Source organism: Hetaerina americana, unplaced genomic scaffold (assembly GCF_022747635.1).
Source record: "Hetaerina americana unplaced genomic scaffold, ioHetAmer1.1.p SCAF_5, whole genome shotgun sequence".
In the NCBI taxonomy this organism is placed as follows: domain Eukaryota; kingdom Metazoa; phylum Arthropoda; class Insecta; order Odonata; family Calopterygidae; genus Hetaerina; species Hetaerina americana.
The window spans coordinates 90767122-90788325 of record NW_027287095.1 but is presented as its reverse complement, the minus strand read 5'-3'; the positions used below and the strand labels follow the sequence as shown (position 1 = coordinate 90788325).

The 21204-nt window shown below is 43.6% G+C and overlaps 1 protein-coding gene across 2 annotated transcripts in view; it reads left to right on the top strand.

Moving 5' to 3' along the window:
- The window catches only part of LOC139693846 (hexosaminidase D-like), a 103543-nt gene that overhangs the window by 29122 nt on the left and 53217 nt on the right, over window positions 1-21204 (top strand). The window contains exons 1-2 of one of the 2 annotated variants that reach the window (XM_071592152.1): window positions 5717-5785; window positions 8186-8245. The gene's annotated coding sequence lies outside the window, so the exon portion shown is untranslated. Of the gene's footprint in view, window positions 1-5716; window positions 5786-8185; window positions 8246-21204 lie in introns of those variants that run through there. The other variant, XM_071592151.1, reaches the window with a different exon arrangement.

Sequence of the window (21204 nt, the reverse complement as noted above, 5' to 3'; positions counted from 1 at the left end):
ATGAGGACGTATTTGCCTGTTTCGTAGATTTCGAAAAGGTGTTCGATAGAGTGAATTAAGGAAAACTAACGAGTATACTGCAGGAAATAGGAATAGATTGGAGGGAGAGGAGGTTAATCCGCAACCTGGACATGTGTCAGACTGCTCAGGTGCGGATGGGGAACGGGGAGTCCGGTTGGGCAGTGTTAGGAAGAGGTGAAAGGCAGGGTTGCCCATTATCACCGTTGCTGTTCAACCTGTATGCAGAGGAAATGATTAAAGAGGCATTGGAAGAACTGGAGGTAGGAATTAAAGTGGGCGGGGAATTCGTAAAATCAGTTAGGTTTGCTGATGACCAAGCTTTAGTTTGTCAGTCAGCCAAGGGGTTGCAAGCATTGCTGAGTGAATTGGAAATTCAGTGCGACAGGTATGGGATGAGAATCAATATTAATAAAACAAAGGTTATGCGATTTGCCAGAAATAAAAAAGCTAAGCTTAACATTAATAGGAGGGCAAAAACTGGAGCAGGTAGAACAGTTTATGTATCTCGGTAGTGTTTTGGACCAACACGATCAAAGTAGTAGGGACGTAAGGAGAAGAATTGCGCTAGGCAAAGAGGCTTTCACAAGGAGGAGGGAGTTGATGACAGGGACGTTGAGTAAGGATATTAAGAAAAGACTCGTAAAACCTTTGATATGGAGCGTAGGTATGCGCAACCATGTTCACTGAAGCAGAAGGATAGATGTAGATTGTAGGCTTTTGTAAGTTGGGTGTGGAGAAGGACGGAGAAGATGAAATGGACCGAAAGGAAAACAAATGTGGAAGTACTAGGAATGGTAGGCGAAGAGAGGGGTTTCTTGGGAGAAGTCCTATGTAGGCAGGAAAAATGGATGAAAAGTATATTGATCGGCAGTGGGATGTTGAAGATTTGAATATAGGGGAGAAAGTTAGGCATATGAAGAAAGGACAGGAACAGAATGGGGATGTTGGCTGGGATGAATGGAGGAAGTACACAGAGTTGAAGAGGGACTTGGTTGTAGAGTAAAATGTTGGGTTGTGTTTTTATAGGAGATATTTATTTGGTAGCTGTGTCCATCCAAAACCTACGTTAACCCGTAGATTACCCACGAAAAGGTATATGTGGTATATAAATATATTTATTTATTGAGAAAAAGAATTACATAACGGAGTAACTTGCCAATTTAAAATGGAGCAATTTGCAACATACAAATTAGGATGCATGCATACAGAATCAACTAATATTAACAATTAACAACAGAAATAACAAATGTCTATTTATATATTCTCAATAAAAAGCAAATCAATAAACGCGTCGGGGGAAAGCAAAAACGGATCAGTGGTCTGAGCTCAGGGAGAGTGAGTTCAGTGGGGAGAGGAAAGAAGGAAGAAAAGAGAGCGTTTAAATTAGGTGGTGATAATCTGAGAGTGGGCACGTGGAGTCATGAATGAGTGTGGGCGGGTGTGTGGGTCGTGGAGGTGCTCTGAAGTTGACGAGGGAGAGCAGTTTGGAGCAGTCAGTGAGAGTCTTGTAATACGAGGGCTGTGATTGAATTTTAAATCAGATTTTACCATTTGGTTGGGAAGGTTAGAGAAGGAGTGAGGTGAAGACAAAATTACATCTTTGGTCGCATTACGGAGATTGGAGACATTTTACGATTTTTGTGAAGAAATTACTTACGCTGTTGAGAGTAGCCAAGTCGGTATGTGTTGCCATTGGCCGGATTTAGGAGTTTGGAGCGGAAGGAAAATCCTGAAAAAATAACAGAGCAAGGCTCATGGATCACTTATTTCCGTGAAGAGATGGGGAAGGCCTAATAGAGATATAGCTTTGTTTCTGATCGTTTGAAAATGCCCACTGAAATTACGTGTTTAGAATCTGTAAAGTAAAATTCCGAGATCCTTAACTGGTGACAAGCGATTGAGGGGGATGAAGTCCATGGTAAATATCTACACGATGCCCCTCAAGCCGCCGCAAGGGCGTGTGGCGGAGGGTGTTGGGTCACCAACTATGCGTGCACAATCACAATAACTATAATATTGAATACATGAAAAAACTCCAATAGCCGTAAACCGGCGGCGGCGGTAAATCGTTTACGGCTATTGGAATTTTTACACTTATTCAACACTTCTAGCCGCAAGAGTTCAATTCAATCATTATGGCAACTGTACAGAAATACCAGTTTGATCATGCGCTGTATGAAAGTTAATCACTTGAAAGTAGGTACGTACATGCCGTAATATTCAATAACAGAATACGTGTATTCGAATCATGCGGCAGAACTGTAAAAAGATGGGTCTATTGAATAAAAAAATAAGATGCAGGATATCGAAACATGTGTACACTGCTAATGCCAGCTATTTCATGCGTGATTTCCGTCATATCTTACTTGATCTTTAATGTTACGAGGAAAAAACGACTTATTAAATCCATCCATTCCAACATCTATCTCCCTGATTTCACGTGCGTGATCTGATGACCCGTTGTAAATCGGGTCCTGTCGTATGGTTTTAACGTCCTTTTACATACAGGGTAGCACCCAAAAGTGGTAGGACTGATTTTTTTACAAGAATTTTATACTATAAACTGTATACTAGCAACGGTATAAATATACTGCATACATGTATGCACCTACAAATATAACTCATGTTTGCCAGGCGATTATTCTTGTCCTCGCTTTAAAATCGAATGTGTTTAATATTTTTATAATGACTTTGATTCCTTACTATTATGAATCCAGATAGTCCAGGGAAAGGAAGAATACTTTTGTCTACCCTTACGAGAGTCCCTTACTTATACGTATTTGTGATCTAACCTACCGAATAGTGTGGAGCCAGGTTATCTAATTATTTTAGCCATAATTTCTCCCAAGGATCCCAAATACCTGAGGCATATTCCAAATGAGGCCTAACTAGAGCAAAATAACACATCTCTTTTACTTTCTCATTACATTTCCCCACCACCCGATTAATGAAGCCGAGTTCTTTGAAGCGGATCCGCATCTTGTCCTGATGTGTGCTACCCATGAAAGGCGTGGTGTTAGAACGACCTCCAAATATTTAACTTGATCGACCGTAGTTAGCATTTAACCCTCTATTTCATAATTTATGTCCTGCTCTTTACTTCCTTTATTCCATAATTGTCGAACTGCGCATTTTCCTGTGTTAAGCAGCAATCCCCATTCCTTGCACCAATCCGATATTTGTCGAAGTCTCTGGACAGTAGCTCGCAATCTAATGGGCCCCTTACGCTATACCTCCGACACGTCAGCAAATAATCTGAGGCGGCTACTAACATACGAGCTGAAGTCACTCTCTGTCTGTTCTGTCTTCACTATTTCTATACTGACTTAGATTTATTATCGTTCAATTATGGTTCCTGATTGTTCCGGGAAAGAATGAGTATTTGTACCTATTTGTTCTGGAATCAATCTCCCCTATCTTATCTTTGTGGTCTGATCTACCTAAGTTGTGTGGGACCATAACAATTCCTTTAGTGTCATCGTTTAACTCGTTCGTTCTGAACCTTTCTAAAAGTCTAAGTCTCGCTTGTTTTCTTCGTATCTCAAGTGGCTCCAAGCCTAAATACCCTTGGAGACATATCGCACTTGTGTTCTTATCATAACAATTTTTAATGAATCAGGCGGATTTTCTCTGTACTGATGTAATTCTTTTTGTTAAAAGTTCTCCCAAGGATCCCAAATACTTGCCGCATATTCCAAATGAGGCCGAACTAGGGCGAAATAACACATCTCTTCAAATTTCTCATTACATTTCCCATCACCCGTTTAATGAAGCCGAGTTTCTTAAAATACCAAGTCTCGCTTGTTTTCTCTGCATCTCAAGTGGCTCCCAGCCTAGATAGTACGTGTATAATAGTCCAGCTTCCTCCAGTAGGTTTACAAATTTGCACGTTATGTAATAGATTTTCACTGAATATTTTCCCCTTACACTTTCCTCTCCCACACCCTCCCTTGTCACCTACCCTTCCCACCTGGTGCTTGCCCCCCTGCCACACACCGTTTTGAAGGATCGCAGGGAATTTATGTACATGTCGATGTAGAATGGCTAGTGACCCAACAACCCCTGCCCACACGTCCTTGTGACGGCTTGCGGGGTTTGGATATTCGTCGCTCTTCGCTGTTGACTGGATATTAAAATATTTTACCAATCTCTCGTACTCTATTTAAGGACAAGAGACAGAGCTGACTGACCCTTCACTACTAATTGAAATTACCTTCGACTCGCGCCAGTAGACAGTAACTTACGTTTCGACCTAGAGTGGCGTGGTGGGTATGGTTAGAGACACCATCTCGGTGTCTAAAAATCCATACACTCAGTACTACGCATCCTGCTGTAGTATTGTGTGCAGACTGTGGTTCTTCCATTTTGATCACATTGCGAACTGTTGAAATGTGCGCTGCAATAGGAAATCGCGAGAGTTATGAAGCGTGCTATCTATGATATGAGGTTTTTACAGGCAAACAAACCACAAGCGAATTGAAACTCATGGGCAACTTTGTGAAAAGCAGGAGGAGACGGAATAATAATGAGTGAAGGCGGAGTGAGGCAGTGGAGCATTCTCAGTTCATAAATGGCCACAGCACCAATGTTCACGACGAGGACACCGCAGTGGTCGGCCTAGCCTTATGGTGACAGATTAAATGACGGTGACAACCGAGGAAAAAATTGGTGAAAATCGCCGATTTAAGATTACGGATATGTCGCTAGATCTCTCTCGCGATTTACGGTTACGAATCTCTCTCGCGTGGCTTGCAACACATCGCGTTGAAATTGACGCAGAGTAACATGCCGGTGTTAATAATTTCTTAAAATATTAAGATTGAGTGTCTTTATGATAAATGCCTCAATTTGAATGGCGATTATGCAGAAAAATAGTTTAAGAATGTTCCTTTCAAACATGTACGTAATAAAATTTGGTCTTGTCCCTATGTTTACATTTCATTTCAAAACGTAAGTTACTCCCTGGACGAAACATTTTGGCTGGAGTGCATCGATCAACTTACTTCCACTTTTGGCGATGAAGCCCTGTGGGCAAGCTCTCACAGATCGGCTGAAACAACGAACAACATTAGACTGGCCAAAGCGTCGAATTGTTGAGTCATCCTCCTTACAGCCCTGATTTAGCACCAAATGACTTCTTTTTATTTCCGTTTATCAAGAAAAAATTTTTCGGCGCCTGAAAAAACCGTTGATGCATTAAAAAACCATGTTTTGGAGGTACCTCAATCGGAGTGGAAAAAGTGTTATGGAAATTGGTTCGAGTGCATGCAAGAGTGTATTGATTATAATGGAGAATACTTCGAAAAACAATGCAGCCATTTTCAATAAAAAATTACTGTATTTTCATTATTAGGCCGAATATATTAATAGCATCCCTCGTAGTGGTTTCCTGGTGGGGAGAAGGGAAACTTGATTAGAAATGTGCACTCGATGAGTGTATGTATCCTGGGCGGTTGAGAGAATTGTAATCGGGTTAGGAAGGGACGGGAGGAGAGGCGCGTGTCTGCGTTGTCGTCTGGAGAGAGAGAGGCGACGCGACGGGGGATCGCCAATGGAGTAGAGGCGGGTGGGGGAGGGGGGATGTTCCGAGACGGGGGGGGATGGAGTATGTGGGTTAGCGGAGGGCGGGGATGCCACTCCGGACGCCATTTGGAACGCCAGGGGGAATGAGAAGGGGGTAGTGAAGGGAGAATCTGCGAGTGAGGGAGGAGGAACCTCTGCGAAACGGTAGCAACTTGGCCAGAAGGGGTGTGCTGCTCTCCGGGTGTGTTGCCCTCGTTTGGTGCTTCTTCTCGGAATCCGAAGCGTTCGCCTCTCTCATCGGGCGCACTCCGCCATTCTCCCATTGTAAATCCATCACTGCACGAATCCCTTCAACCCGTCGTACGGGGGTGTGGGGCGGGGGGTGTTAGGTCACCGACCATGGATGCACAATCCCAATCCAGCCCTGGGAAAGGAACTAGTTCTCCTAGCCTGATGTGTGAATTTCACACGCCGTATAGGGCTTAGTACTGGGTGAACTCTACCATCACCTGCCAAACTCACCTTTGGGTTGATTACTGTGTTTATCTTATCGTAGAAGCTCTGAAATATTGCCTCTCCTTACGAGCTACACCACCAAACCAATCCACAGATTACATGTGCCCCTATCCCTTTTCCTTATATCTATTCCATATGAATGAATATTTGTTCGCCATATGGCGGGAGTTCGTGTTTGAATGTGTGTGTATGTATATATATATATATATATATATATTATATATATATATATATATATAAACACAGATGTAGGTTTTTAAACCATAGAGACACAAAGAAAGGACCCTCATAATGTTTTTTTTGACTTTTCAGAACCTTCTTCTGAAGACGACGGCCGAGCTGTCGAAACGTCAAAACAACATATTATGAGTGTCCTTTCTGTGTGTCTCTATGGTTTAAAAATCTACATCTGTGCTTTTATATATTAGTGCGTCGCCGAAGAGCGTTCCATTTCGAAGATATATATATATATATATATATATATATATATATATATATATATATATATATATATGCTTTCGTAGACGTAACACGGAAGTGCCGAATAGTACGAGGGTCATCCGGAAAGTAGTACCCGTTCGTGCCGCATGAAGTGCTGACGACGCGAGTAGCCGCTGGACGAGGTCAGATAGCTTCAGTGGCTTGTCTGCCTTCTCTGAGCCAAGTTGCGTGACGCTAGCATTGCCTGTGTTGTTTCTGTGATTGTTTACAATGTTTAAAAAAATTGAGAACGCCGCCAGTTGTGAAGTGAGGGCAGTGATTAAATTCCTCAATGCAAGAAACGTTCGCCCATGTGATATTCATCGCCAATTAAAGGAGGTGTATGGAGACAATGTAATGGACGAGTCGTCTGTTCGGCGGTGGTGTCGCAACTTCAACATGGGGAGGGGGAACACACACGACGATGAGCGTTCGGAGAGACCGTCTGTCATTACAGACCAACTGGTGAGCTCAGTTGACGAATTCGTGAGGAACGATCGGCGCGTCACAATTGATGACATCTGTGAGCATTTTCCCAATGTTTCTCGAACAATTGTTCATGAAATTGTTAAACACCATCTGCATTATGCAAAAATTTGTGCAAGATGGGTCCCTCGCGTATCTCAATGAGCTGGCGGCGAAGGACTATGCAGCAGGAATACAGAAACTTGTCACACGATATGACAAATGCCTTAATTTGCTTGGAGATTATGTTGAGAAGTAGTTTAAAGTATCCTCTTTCAAATAAAATTTTTTATGTTTGTTAATATTTACTTTTGTGTCTTTATTTCACGAACGGGTACTACTTTCCGGATGACCCTCGTACATTGCAGTACATGTAGAATTCCGTCGAAAATTTCAAGAATAGCGTGTGAGTGATCCTTTTTTTGTGTTTCTATATTGTTTGTTACTGTGCAATGTACTATATATATATATTTATATATATATATATATATATATATATATATATATATATATATATATATATATATTTCTATATATATGGGTCGCGGTAGCGGTAGTCCAGGGGGTAGAGTTGGACTGCTGACCGGAGGGTCCCGGTTTCAATTCCCGGGCGAGGCACTCTGGGAACCTGCAGCTACACGCAAGCTATGTAATTTTTCGGGTACGAGGTCTTCCAAGGAAATCATATCCGGCACAGGGAAAGGAACTGGCCCCCCTACTCTAATGTGTGAATTTCACACGCCGTCGGGCTTAGTACTTCTGGTTGATTACTGTGTTTATGGTTTATATATATATAATATCATATGAGTAGTATTACTTTTCCCCGGCACCAAAACATCGCGAGCACAGCGTGACGTTTCTGTCAGAGTGACCCGCACCGAATACACGACATCCATTGATGATTGTTTAAATTGGATTTGAATGGAGGCGTGAAATATTTCAATGAGAATATTAAAATTCTATTCTAGACTCATGTACAAACGTTAAATATCAAATATTTTTGACTGTGAAGTTATGTATTCAGCTTAATGGTGAAACAAAGAAAAAAGATAATTTGAAAATGTTGCAAATATTTGTTTTCGAAGGCAAGAAATATGCCAATTCCTTTCCGAAACTGCTTTATTCATGGTGGTGTAAAATGAGCATGGTGTTTTAATGGTATCCCTCTCTCTCTCTTCAGATCGGATTACGTCGGTCGTCAGCCGTTGGCGGTCCCCTTCTACCTGGGCGCCCTCGCTCGGTGAGTTGGTACCCTTGCACTTACGTTTGCATCGACCAATCATATCCATTTTGTGCCCTCTGACCTGCTTCCTTCTCTCTCTCTCTCTCTAATCTCTTATCAATCTTAATTACCGACCTCCTATCTTTCCTGCTCGACAATGACTACAATAGAAAAATCGTTTAAAAAAATATATTTTAAGGGCGAAGAGGGTACATGTATGTGAGGGGAAAGGATGAAGGAGGCATGGGACTGGAGGCCTGTCATATCAATGGCTTTGGTTCAATTTTATTCCCTTCTTTTTCTTATAATAAGACACTAAATTATTGGATGCATGAACACCTGTTTTGAGTTTGGTTTTCCTCCAGCATCTTTACAAATGTGCACGTTATTTGATAGTTTTTACAGAATATTTTTCCCACCATCCCTTCCTAACCCTCGTTCTCCCTAAACATTTAGCGTTCCCACCTGGTGCTTGCACGTCCTGCCACACACCTTTTTTGTGAATCGCGGAATATTTAAGTCCATGTCGAAGGGTTAACGGAAAACGGAAAAGGGGGTGAGAGTGGGGTTTTGGATGATTTTAGGTGGCGATGTTCAATCCTGGAGGTTTGAACGCTTTAAGTACCCATATGTTTGCCACCTCGCGTGTTCTTACCTTTAAGCTGGTTGCGGATTCAGGGAGGTTTCCAATCACCGAAACAGAGATGCAGTTATCTAAGGATTGCTTGTGGAAAGCAGCGTGAGTAGCTATGGGATAATGAAAGAAGGCGAGAGATTCAGTGGAGTAGTGGTGGTTATTCATGAGGAGGGAAAGGATGGTGGTATATTCACCTACGTAGAAGGCAGGGCAGAAGTAACGGAAGGAGTGGTAGATAATATTTTTAACGTGCGTGTGGCGAAAAGATGGATCTTGGGTTAGGATTCGGTAGTCGGGAAGGGGCAGGTCGAAGAAAATGGGTGCCATTGCAGCGTGGATGGTTGCATGCCGAAGAGAGGGGTGGAGATGTGACAGGATGGCACAGGTGCTCTTGTGGAGTTGAAGATGTCGACGGGCGTTTAAATGAGACGGAGGGACAGTGTGGAAATAAAAGCTATGTGGACCGATTGTTTTGAATAATGAGGTAGAGTTCGCGTATTGTGTCCGATTGTGCGGGTTCTGGGGAAGAAAGTGGGGCCTAGGTTGGAAAATTCGGGTGGTTTGTCTTGGAACGAGGAATATTGTTGCTGAGATGGCCTGACTGTAAAAAAGGATGCAGTGGGATGGATGGCGTCTGTTGAAGTGATTTGAAAATATCGTATCTACCTGAGTGTTATTTTCACCAGACGTGAAAACGTCGTGGACGAAAAGAGCTGGTTGTCTCTCGCAATATCTACCCTTTTAGAATTATGCAGATTTATTGGCCTAGCCTTCCATATGTCCCACAATAAATGTGACAATTATGTATTCTTACATGAAATTGACGTGAGAGAGATTGGTCTGCACTCACTGGGTCCTTCCTTATTGCCATTCTTACATACATCCGTGGTATTTCTTAATTTCCAATTAAACTGTTCTTCGTGCTCCGCCAAAATTTGCTGAAAATTATTTCCAAGTATATGGTGCTATTTCTGACGTCATTGTTTTTTAAACTCGGATGGAAATTTCTTCGGGGCCAGGAGACTTGTTGGTTTTTTGTTTCCAATTGACAACGCGTCCCACGATACGATTTATTAATTTCATTCATCGCTTTCTGGCATTGATTATGTAATATTATATTTGATTTTTCCTGGCATGAATTGAATACACTTTTGAAGAAGATATTAAGTAAGTTTGCTTTTTCTAAGATGGTTGTTATTTTTTAACCTTTCCCGTCTTTTAGTGAGCGTCCTAATGTGTCATTTCCTTGAAATTCTCTCAAATGCGACCAGAAAGACTTTAGAATTTTTGTCAAATGAGTCTTCTAAAATTTTGCTTTTAAAATCAGGCAGCGCTTTTTTAAATTTGATATATTCTGACTTATAAATGGCTGGAATTGTAAAATCAAGGAAGTATTTCCACGTTGTCTCAGCATCGCATACGTGGCTTCATTCTTTGAATTTTGGAAGTCGGACAGTATCCGTATAATATCATCGGAGACCATGAGGTGCATGTCCATGCAGTGAAGGAATTTCCCTCATTAGTTTTCAATTCTGCATGATCTGTCTTGTTATGGTGGAGGCCTCTCGTGTATATGGTTGTCATTAATTTTTATTCCCTTTTCTTCGAATCAAAATTAACTAATTTATTGGGTTAATTAACCCTTGTTTTGAATTTAGTCTTCCTCCAGTATGCATACACAGTTACACGTTATTCGATAGTTTTTTACAGAATATATTTCCCTTTCCCTTCCTCTCCAATATCTTCGCTTTATCTCTTACCCTTCCCACCTGGTGCTTACACCCTCTGCCACACACCTTTTTGGTGGATCGCGTGGCATCTATGTCGATGTCATAGCCTGATCTGAAGTGACAAAGAGCGCTGGATTTATTTTTCTCGAATCCATATGATCTAAGCTCTTACCTACCATCTATGCTAAACCCTCGAAACGTGTTCGTGTATCCTGCGTGCTACAAACTGCGATACCTCGGCAGTATAATGGACCCCGCAGCGATTAAGGGGTACCCAACACAATGAGAGGACAGGACTCAGATCAACAGAGTCCGCTCCGGTTTCCCGACAAAATACTAAAAATCTTAGATCTTAACCCCATTCATATGGCTCCAGACGAGCCTTCCGCATCCAAGTACGCGACACGATACTTTAGATAGTTTTGGTATGTTTTCTGGGACTTTCAACTCCGCCTCGACCTGTTTCACCTCCGAGTTCATCTCCTTAAAGGAGCGAATGATCACTTTAGATCCACGTTCCGGGGCGTCGTTTGCCGCCCCACATGAGCCACAATACATCAGTCGTCATCAATGCAACCTATCGCCAATCCAGAAGCTCTGCAATTGTGTCTCTCCTGCTTCTTTTGTATTTTACCCAACCATCCCTTCTCCTTACCCTCGATTGCTTTTCTTTCTATCGTCTTCTCTCTGCCCATGCTGACTCTCCATCAACATATCCCTCAAACCTGAGGACTTTGGACACGGTTACAGGTTATGGGCAAGGCCCTCCAATTCACTCCTCTTTTCTGTAACACCAGTACATCCATAAATTCCGCTCAATTCATTGTATGAAACGCCTTCTCAAAGTGTACGACACTTATAACTGCATCCCCATCGTACTTTGACGTTCATCTCTATTGGTCACCTCATTATTAATTCGATGTCCGTATGGCATGACGTGTACCCTCACCCTTCTTGAACCAAAACTGGTCATTTTCCATCTTACAAATATCCACCATGTGGTCATTGGCCCTCATCTCAATCCTTTCGTGGAATATCCAAGTGCCACTTTTGCTGCATGCTAAATTAACCTTATTGTACATTATATGATACTCACTGGCCAACTCTCTGGTTTTTCGGTTTGGAATTATCAACGATTTCACTTCTCCCTTTGTGGAATCGCATTTAAAGCTGCGATGCGTTACCTTTTACATCTACATGTACATAATACCCTGTAAGCTTTCCCGCGGACGTGGGGCAGGGGTTGATAGGTCACCAGCCATTCTACATACATTCACTCTATTTCCTTATGCACCTGGCACCCCGCGATCCAACTAAAACTGCGTGGAAAGGAGGCTACCGAACACCATTCAGACAGCATGCCTACACATTCTACGAGTATTAAATGGTTAGCAACTATTCCTATGCCTACACAAAGATGACAAGAAAATACATTTGAAGTCGGCTGGCGGAGATCCAATTCAGACGATTAGTACTGGTTAGTATTCTACACAATCTGGACCGACAATTCACAAACATAATGTTCACCTTCACCCCACCTGGCACAAGGGTGGACGGCGGGGGGCGTTATGACGCCAGATTTGGAGTGTGCTTTGTGGGAATTTAATCTTTTATACACCCTATTCCCTACTTTCGACAGCGCGTACCTATTATTTTCTCAGTTGTGCTTCCTTTTACTGTGGCCGCGAATGTGAATCTATCCGTTCGACAATTAACTCACTAATTTTGTGACCATTGTCGACCCTGTCAGTGTATTAAGAGGGCCTAATTAGGATGCCCTCGGCGGTGTCATGTGACGGTCACCTTGCATCGTCAACCTAACTTTATGGAGAGTTTAGAAATCTGCATCAGACAGATGTGAAGAGGACGGAAGGTGATCATGATGGTTGCGAGCCATTTTTTGGCCAAAAACTCGCGGGAGATCTTCGATTTGCGGACGGGACATTGTCGTGGAGGAATGATCAAGAACCTTAGATTAATCATATTAAATAATATTTCCTTAAGCCGTAAAGGGTTATTTACACCGCTGCAGAAGTAAATAAGGAGGGGAATATTGAGGTTGTTGTGGTGATTAAGGTGGAAAGTTAATCCCTCGCTAGTGATCAGACACGCTTCAAAATATAAGGACGTTCACATTTACCATCAGGGGGGGTGGCGTATATCCCGAATAGGTTTACTACAATTTAATCAATCCTATTACCAGGGCCCGTATTTCGGAACTTACAAATACGCACACCGTCCCACATGGTCAGCCGAAAGTGGCTTACGGGGAGATATTCCCAGCGTCAGGGACCGGGTCTGGGCGACATTAACCACTTACATGTTAACTAGGGAGGTAGCGAATTGGTTTGCGAATAAATTAATCCTGACGCCCTTCCCCTCCCTTAATCCCCGGATCTTATTTATTTAGCTCTCCACTCATCGGTTATGTCAGTTGATTGGTCAGGGGGCAAAAGCCTTGGTGTATCGCAAACCTTCCTCTAATTGGTTGCGAGATCATTAATAATAATTGGCATGGAATAGATAGGGGTTCGTTTTTATTTTACTCATCTCTTCACTTATTCCCCTTGATTTCGTGGTTCCCGGAGGATCCCGGACGGTGCGGTGGCTAACGTACTGACTTCCTAAGCAGAGGGTTCGGGTTCGAAGCCCGGGGCGGGAAATATTTTTCAGTAGTGTCCCGATCCCTACTACTTGAGGTACTTTTTGGAGTGCATTTTGAGTGAGTACGCCGTCCGTCGGATGGGACGTTAAACTGTGTGTGACCCTTTGGCGCCTTTCCTCATAAAGAGTGGGCTAATGCCGACCCGGATTTCTTGACACCCTTCCCTGTCCATCCCTAATAGCGCAAATGACCGTAGATGTTAGTCGCCTCCCATAAGAAGTGGTTCCCTTTCCTGTTTCTGCGACGGGGGCTTCCTTCTTCGTACATTCTTCTCCACCGCCACAACCCTTCGCCGCCTCCTTCCTTCCACTCAACAATCGTGACGTCACGTCCGCCCCTTGACGCCCCTTACTCCCCTTCCACCTATTGTTACCTAAGGGTTTTACGGCACGTGTTCCGTGGAATCAATATGGCCACTTCAAAGTGTCGCTCAAAGAGGCCCCGGCGAGGATGAGCCGATGCGGAAAACGCCGCCGCATGCATTGACGTTGCCATTTTCAGGCGAAATTAGGACCGAGCGCTTTTCAAATGGATTGGTCGTCATTTCCATATCCACCCTTTGGTCATTAACCTTCGGATTACCGTGACGATGCAACTCGCCAGTCGTTTGTTCTCACTATTAGCACCACGTGTCCACATCTTCGTTCTCTTTCTCATTTAAGTGTCACGTACATGGATTGTATAAAAAGTATCGGGAAACCTTGCTTAAAAATACGAGATTCATTTCAAGTATTGCGGAAAATACTTTACACATTGCCATTCAAGACTTAAAACGTAAAGTGCTTTGCGAGTATTTGGACACTGACCCCAAAGCTCTCTGGTCATATGTTAGGGAAGTAAATGGGAGTAAACAAACCGTGGCTTGCTTAAGGGATTGCAGCAATATCATTCATACTGACGGCGAGGGAAAAGCCACCATTCTATTTGAGCTCTTCCAAAGCGTTTTCACGAACGATGTTACCGCCGCGCATCTCCAAGAAACAAATAAATACTGAACCCATGGCAAAAATAACAGCGGGTGAATAAGGAATCGTCAAATTCCTCAATGGGATTAAATCCAATAAGTCCCCGGGTCCCGAAAATATATGAGCTGGGGTGATAAAACATGTATCTCATAACTTCGCCCCGTACCTCTAAGTTATATTTAACAAATCCCTCACAGAGTGCAAAGTTCCTGAATTGCAAAGAATTGGTAAACTGCTCGAAAAGCGTCTATTTTTAAAAGTGGTGACAGGGAGGACCCCAGTAATTATAGACCAATTTCTCTCTCACTTCTATACTTGTATGTTGTATACTTGTATTTCTCTCACTTGTATGTCGCAAAATTTTGGAGAACACAATTGCCAGTTCCATAATGAGATACCTTGATAACATTAGATATTATGGGTATTTTGTAGATGTAGGTATGTATTTGCATGCGTACAAGATGAAAGAATTTTTGTATGAATGTATGCGCCACTTTGGGTGTAGGTTTGCATGGATGTGTTGATTTTGCATGTGGTTGTGTTCTCTTTTCCGGGAGGTAACCCAACACCCCCCGCCACACACCTTTGCGGCGGCTTGCAGGGTATTTAGTAGATGTAGATGAAATGCCTCAAAATTCTACAAGTACTTCTTCCCTTGAGAGCGTGGGCACACTTTTGCCAGAGTGGCTTTTCCACTCCTCGATGGCTCCGTGGTAGGCGGATTCCGGAAGTTCCTTAAGGGTACGCATGCAAGCTTCTTTGATGGGTTGATCTAGGGTCCCATGGTGGTGTCCTTTGAGGGAAGGCGGATTTCAATCTTATAGGGAATAGGAAATAGTCTGCTGGTGCGAAATAGGGGAGACTGTAAGAGGGTTGGGGACTCGTCATAATGCCGTTGCAGAAGGCCTTCGCAAGCAGACAATCTCGACTCCGCTCTTTTGGTCGTCCGTCCAAAGACCTTCGGGAGGACGAGTTTAGCGCAGATATTTCGCATCGCGATTAATTTTCAGTGATATAGTGGTCACTGTCTTATCAATGCCAATACGATCTGCGATCATGCACACACTAAACCGATGGTCCGAATTAAGCACTTCACGCATACGTTTGGAGAAAATGGTTCCCGATACTTTTTTAAAATCGAACTTTGCATGAATAAACGAAGTGGATTCCAACTCCGTTGTCTCCCTACCTCCTTTCAAGGGAAAAGTGTTCCCGTGGAGTGTGATTCATCTTCACGGCCTCGCGAAGCCGACGGTTGGTCTACGGCCCCTCTCCAACCCTCGCACTTTATGCTTCGCACTCTCCTTCGGCCTCTGTCCCCCCCCCCCCTACTCCCTCGTCTACCCCTTCCCCCATTGGTCCGTCGGCGTTTGGTTCCTCCGGGAGCGCCACTCTTTACCCTCCTCCCTGGAAGTTAAGTTAGGTTGGGAGGGTTTTTGCATGAATATATGTGCCTTCCATCACCTAGCAAACCGACCCGAAGGTTAACACCCGCACAGTTAAGTGACGAATAGGACAGAGGTCTCCGTTTATCGTGTCCGCCTCCCATCGTATGACGTAGTCTTATTATTGTCTAAGGGCATCATCTCTTGTGGATTTGGTCGGCGGTTGATTCTGATGTCTAAATGTGGTGTGTTCCTGCTGTGGAGGATGTGACTCGGCGGGAAGAGAGGTGTGACGTTAAAGCATCTTCGGAGATCGTTATGTTACCAAGACGGGTAGCGTTACGCCGGTTAGTGTGATCCTTTGAGGGAACCTTACGAGACGCCATTTTATTTATTTTTTCGTATTGGGACGCAATTTGGCAATCATCCAGGTTAAACCGAGATCAAAGTACAGTATCAATCAATCGAGCTACTGTTAAACCAACCGACCAAAGTTACAGTCAAAGAAATCATTATTTGAAAATCAAAGTTGCAACAAAAAGTTTAAAATTGTCAGTTTCGTCAAATTCAGTAAAACCAATAATTATAAGCAAAATAGTAACAAGATCAAACGATAAGTAGAAAAATAATATAGTCCAGATGTTTAGCCATCCTCTTCTTGAAGCTACTGACGTTTGCAGGAAAAGATTTGAAAGCATTTCCGAGCAATCTGTTCCAATCATTTAGGAAGGAGAGCTTAACTTGTGACGCTCCTTTGAATGGACCATTTTAGTTTATGTTTACGGTCTCCTCTCTTCCTTTGTTTAACATCCAGATTTTTTTTCCCTTTGTCTTCCCCCCATGCCACCTCATTCCCCAAATACAACTCGCCTGACATTTTCCCCAGCCTTCCCACAATCCGTCTCGTCTTCTTTAGTCTGTCCCATTGCATAATCATGTCACTGACACTGTCTTCTCTTTTGAATTTACCCAAGCGAGCTGCTTTCCTTCGGACCCTTACAATGTTCAACATAAATATGCTGTCAATGGATTAACTTCGATATCTCTCGGATGCAAGATTGTAGAGTCGTATCGATCCGACGCTGCCCGCGACTAGCATGAACGGACACGATGCGCCCCGAAATAACATTCAAAACACGCTTTCGATGCGGGGGAAGGGGACGAAGCGGCGGGAGGACGCGTGTGTGCCCGCGTCATCGAAAGCCCTTCAAGCCCTGGTGCCACACGATTGATTCTTCGTGCCACTGGGGGGAGGGGGCGCCACCGCCGTTCCTAAGGAGGTGGAACCCTGAGGGGGTCACTCACTCCATCGCCTTCTCGTCGTCCTACTAACTACACCCGATTCAAATCGCAAAGGATTTAACTGTTCCGAAGTCAAATCAATGGTACTTATACCGCGTATACTTGTTGTATTTTTGCCCTAACATATAGTAATGCCAATGATGCAATTATGAGCATCCCTCTATTGAACAGCCCTCTAGGTACAACTAGGACGTTCACGAAGCCCCCGATTACACCCTCTTTTTAGGTTTGGGTGGATTAAATTGGCACATGGATAGGGCTGTCTTCTAGTACCTACAATGAGTGCGAAAGAGGGAAATGTACCCGTGTCCTTGGGGGAGGGGACCCTTTTATGCTGCATCCCCATGGGGTTCTGGAATTTCGCCTTCTTACTTGTCGAATTCTAGCTTGCACGTCATTGGATACATTTATTACTTCATCCTAAAGTGCAATTATTTGTTAGGTGATAGTATATGTATTTGTATACGTGTAGAATGAAAGGATTTTTCCATGAATTTATACGCCAATGTGGGGATAGTTTTGCATGCATGTTTCGATTTTGCATTTGGTTTTGTCCCTTTTTACGGGTGGTGACCAAACACCCCCCACCACACGCCCTTGTGGCGGCTTGCTGGGTATTACTTAGATGTAGAAATTTAATGGCCTCCAGTGTTGAGGAGGAGATTAATTTGCAGGGAACCCTGACAAATAAATTGTTAGTGGAGAATTCTTTTGAAATAAAATAGTTTGGGAATTAATTGAACTGACTTCGTAATGCACTTTCAGGGATTTCACCTTATTTACCCTTATAAATGTTATAATTTATGTGTATCTTTAAGTAGGAATTTCACGACAAGTAATGGCAATCCGACCCAATAGTTTAAACCAACCAATGCCGGATTAAGTCAATTCTATTGTGTTTTGATACAAAAAACCTTTTCCATATCTTCTTGAAACAAATTCTATGTAATCTGCCGAAGCTGAAACCTATCACTGCACCTAGAGGTTTGTCGAGGATGACTAATATCTTCTCTTTCAAGGTCAACCCTCTATTAAGGAAGTCACCTTCGTGTCGCGCAGTCGATTGCTGAATCCCACGGGCTGTCCATTGATTCCATTCCGCGCATTTGAATATCTTGCGAACTCAAAATTTGATTCGGTTGCTCAGAAACATTCGTAGAAATGTCGTCCGTGTAATATCAGATATAATGGAAATCGATTTCAACTCCTCAATGTAATCACATCGCGGTTTGTTATTCATTCAATGTCGTGTTTTCACCGCAGACAGTTGAAGAGCGTGCGGCCCGCGGGTCTCGCTTCTTCTCTGGCGTATTCCGATCCAAAATCCGTTTGCTGCGCCCAAATTAATGTCATCCAAATAAATTGAATGTAGCAGTTCAATGGTTATAAAAGCGGAACCATGGCGACACCGGAGACGCCGCCGGAATTAGGATTCATTTGGATGAGCAGCCGAGGTGCGGAGGTGCGGGCGGGTGCGGGCCTTTGCAGCCTTAGAGGGATAGGAAGAAGGGTTGAACGCAGACGAAGAACTTAAAAGGGAAACATTCTTTCTAAAGAATTCCTGGACGTCTTTTACTCATTTGACAAAATAATACAAATTCATTACACACTAGGTTTATACATAAAAAGTATCGGTAACGATTTTTTCCTGACGCGTTCGTAAAGTTCTGAATTCAGCTGACCGTCGGTCAAGTGTGCGCATGATCGCAGATCGTATCTCGGCATTGATATAAGGTCATTATCACTGAACAATTGGTGATGCGAAAGATCTGCGCAACTTTTTTCGAAGGACTTGAGCGCCTGAGGCTCCCTGAAAAAAAACACCATCGCGACGATTCCCCAACCCCCTTACAGTTTCCCCGACTTGGCACCAGCAGACTATTTCCTATTCCCCATAAAAATGAAATCTTCCCTCCATCAAAGGACGCCACCACCATGGGACCCTAAGTCAAGCCGTCTAAGAAGCTTGCACGCGTACCCTTAGGAGTACCCTTATACGGAATCCGCCTACCAGGAAGCCTTCGAGTCCTGGAGAAGCCGCTAGGGCAAAAGTGTGTTGACGCTCTCAAGGGCAGAAGTAGTTCGAAGAATTTTGAGGCATTGTAGCGGTAATATCTGAAATAAATCTATTTTTCCCGATGCTTTTTAACAAACCATGTGCTGTGCAGTAAAGGTATGATGTTAACCATTTCTTCTCTTTCCCAAACGATAAATCATCGCCACTCTTAAGTACACCAACGGAAGGCAGACTGTTGATTGTCCCCCTAGAAACTCGTATTGTGCATTACGATTTGTATTCTCTTCATTTTCAATGCCCAACCCCTTATCCCTTCTTCTGTTTCTCGTGTGTTCTTCCTCCCTTCGCGTTGCACAGAAAGACTGCGCTCTAGTCAGGGAAGTGAGGCTTACTAAAAGTAACCCCTTCCGATACTACGAGTACCATCTCTTGGATTTTCTAAGGAATTATCGAACGATCTTCGTGCATTCCTAGTAGAAGTTGTTTTTTTTTGTGATTGTATTTTTAAGTTCCCTGCAAGTCACCGTTGAGATGTGCGGCAGGTGATGAATAGACACCAGACTAATTTTGATCCGAATATGACCCTTCCGCGGTCAATGTTATTCTGATTCATTATCGTTCGTGGAAAAAATGGCATCTTATATCCATCTATTCTACACTTGATCTCTCTAGTTTTATTGATATGATCTCTCCTACCGTAGTGAGATGGAGGTAAGAATACATTTTCAACAGCACTGCTAAAAATATGTCGTTCCAATTTTAATGCAAGAGTTTTAATCTGTAATTCTACCTTCGCTCCTTGAGTGATTCCCAGCCTAGCTGCTCTAATGTTTTGGATACGCTACTAAGCTTACCAAATCTACTTGTAGATATTACCCCGCAAGCCGCCGCAAAGGCGTGTGGCCGGGGGTGTCAGGTCACCACTCGTAAAAGAGAAAATTGTAGATTGAATTGACTGAAAACGGACAAATAAGTATAAAAGTAAGCATAAAAAATACCGAAATAGTAAAAGTAGAGTCGAATTTCAAAATTAGTCCGGTGTGTCCGTCTCTCTCTGTGGGGGAACCCTCTCGCTACCTGGAGCGTTGGGTCACATGCCCTACCTGTGTCCTTGGGGGAGGAGAGCGTTGAATTTTGCATGTTCATTTGGTAGTGGAATTTCGCCTTCCTACTTATCAAATTCTAGCTTGCACGTTATTGGATAAATTTCTTACTGCATCTTTAAGTGCAATTATTTGTAAGATGATAGTACATGTATTTGCATGCCAGTAAAATGAAAGGGTTTTTGCGTGAATGTATACGACACTGTGTGCATGGGTTTGCATGTATCTGTTGGTTTTGAATGTAGTTTTATTCCCTTTTACGGGTGGTGACCTAACACCCCCCCCCCGCCACACGCCCTGTGGGGTAGAATTGCGGGGTATTATGTAGATGTATATTCACTCCCTGCCACACACCTTATGCGGTGGATTGCAGGGTAGTAAAAAAATACAAAAATACAAATGCACACATGGTACCCCGCGAAGCCACCGCTAAGGCTTAATGCTTGGGCGTTAACCCAACCTCCCCAAGACCTCTCCTCTCCTCTATCTAGCACCTCCTCGCTGTCGAGACGCGTTCTTTAAAATACTCCGGATCAATTGCGGTACGAAATAATTAAAACAGTGGAAATAACTCTCCAAATGCGTAGGTGCGACAGAGTATCTAAATTCAAAATACTGCTGTGCGAACGGCACGGGGTAGCCCTTAAATGACAGATTGAGGGTTCGCACGAAGGGCCTTTTTTGCACGAAGAGGTCGTTGTCTCCAGCTCTGAGTGACTGTCATTATTATACCCCTTTTCGTTCAGTTGAAAATATGATATTTTGAAATTGTCCCTCCGACAGTTGATATCTGAAAAATGGCTGCGTGCTCTCTCATTCGTGGCACGTCTTTGAAATGTCCGCGGCCGCGGGATTGGCGTCCCCCCCTCCCCCCCAATGTCGCGATCGATGCCCCCCACCAACTCTCCCCTCCCCCTGGCGCCAAAGGGCGCCCGCACCGTCCGGAAGGGGGGATGAATGCCTCCGGCTGTGCACCCCATCGCCCCAAGCTCCTCCATGCGCCCGATAGCAGGGTGGTGCGTGCCACCCCGGGCGCCCGGAAGATCTCCCCCTCCCGGCGCACTGCAAAATAGAGGAAACGTAGGAAATGTGACCACCACCTACTTTGCTTACTCCCATAAAATCCGAATCAGTACGAGAGAACAATGCGACGATTTCAAAAGGGGAAAAAAA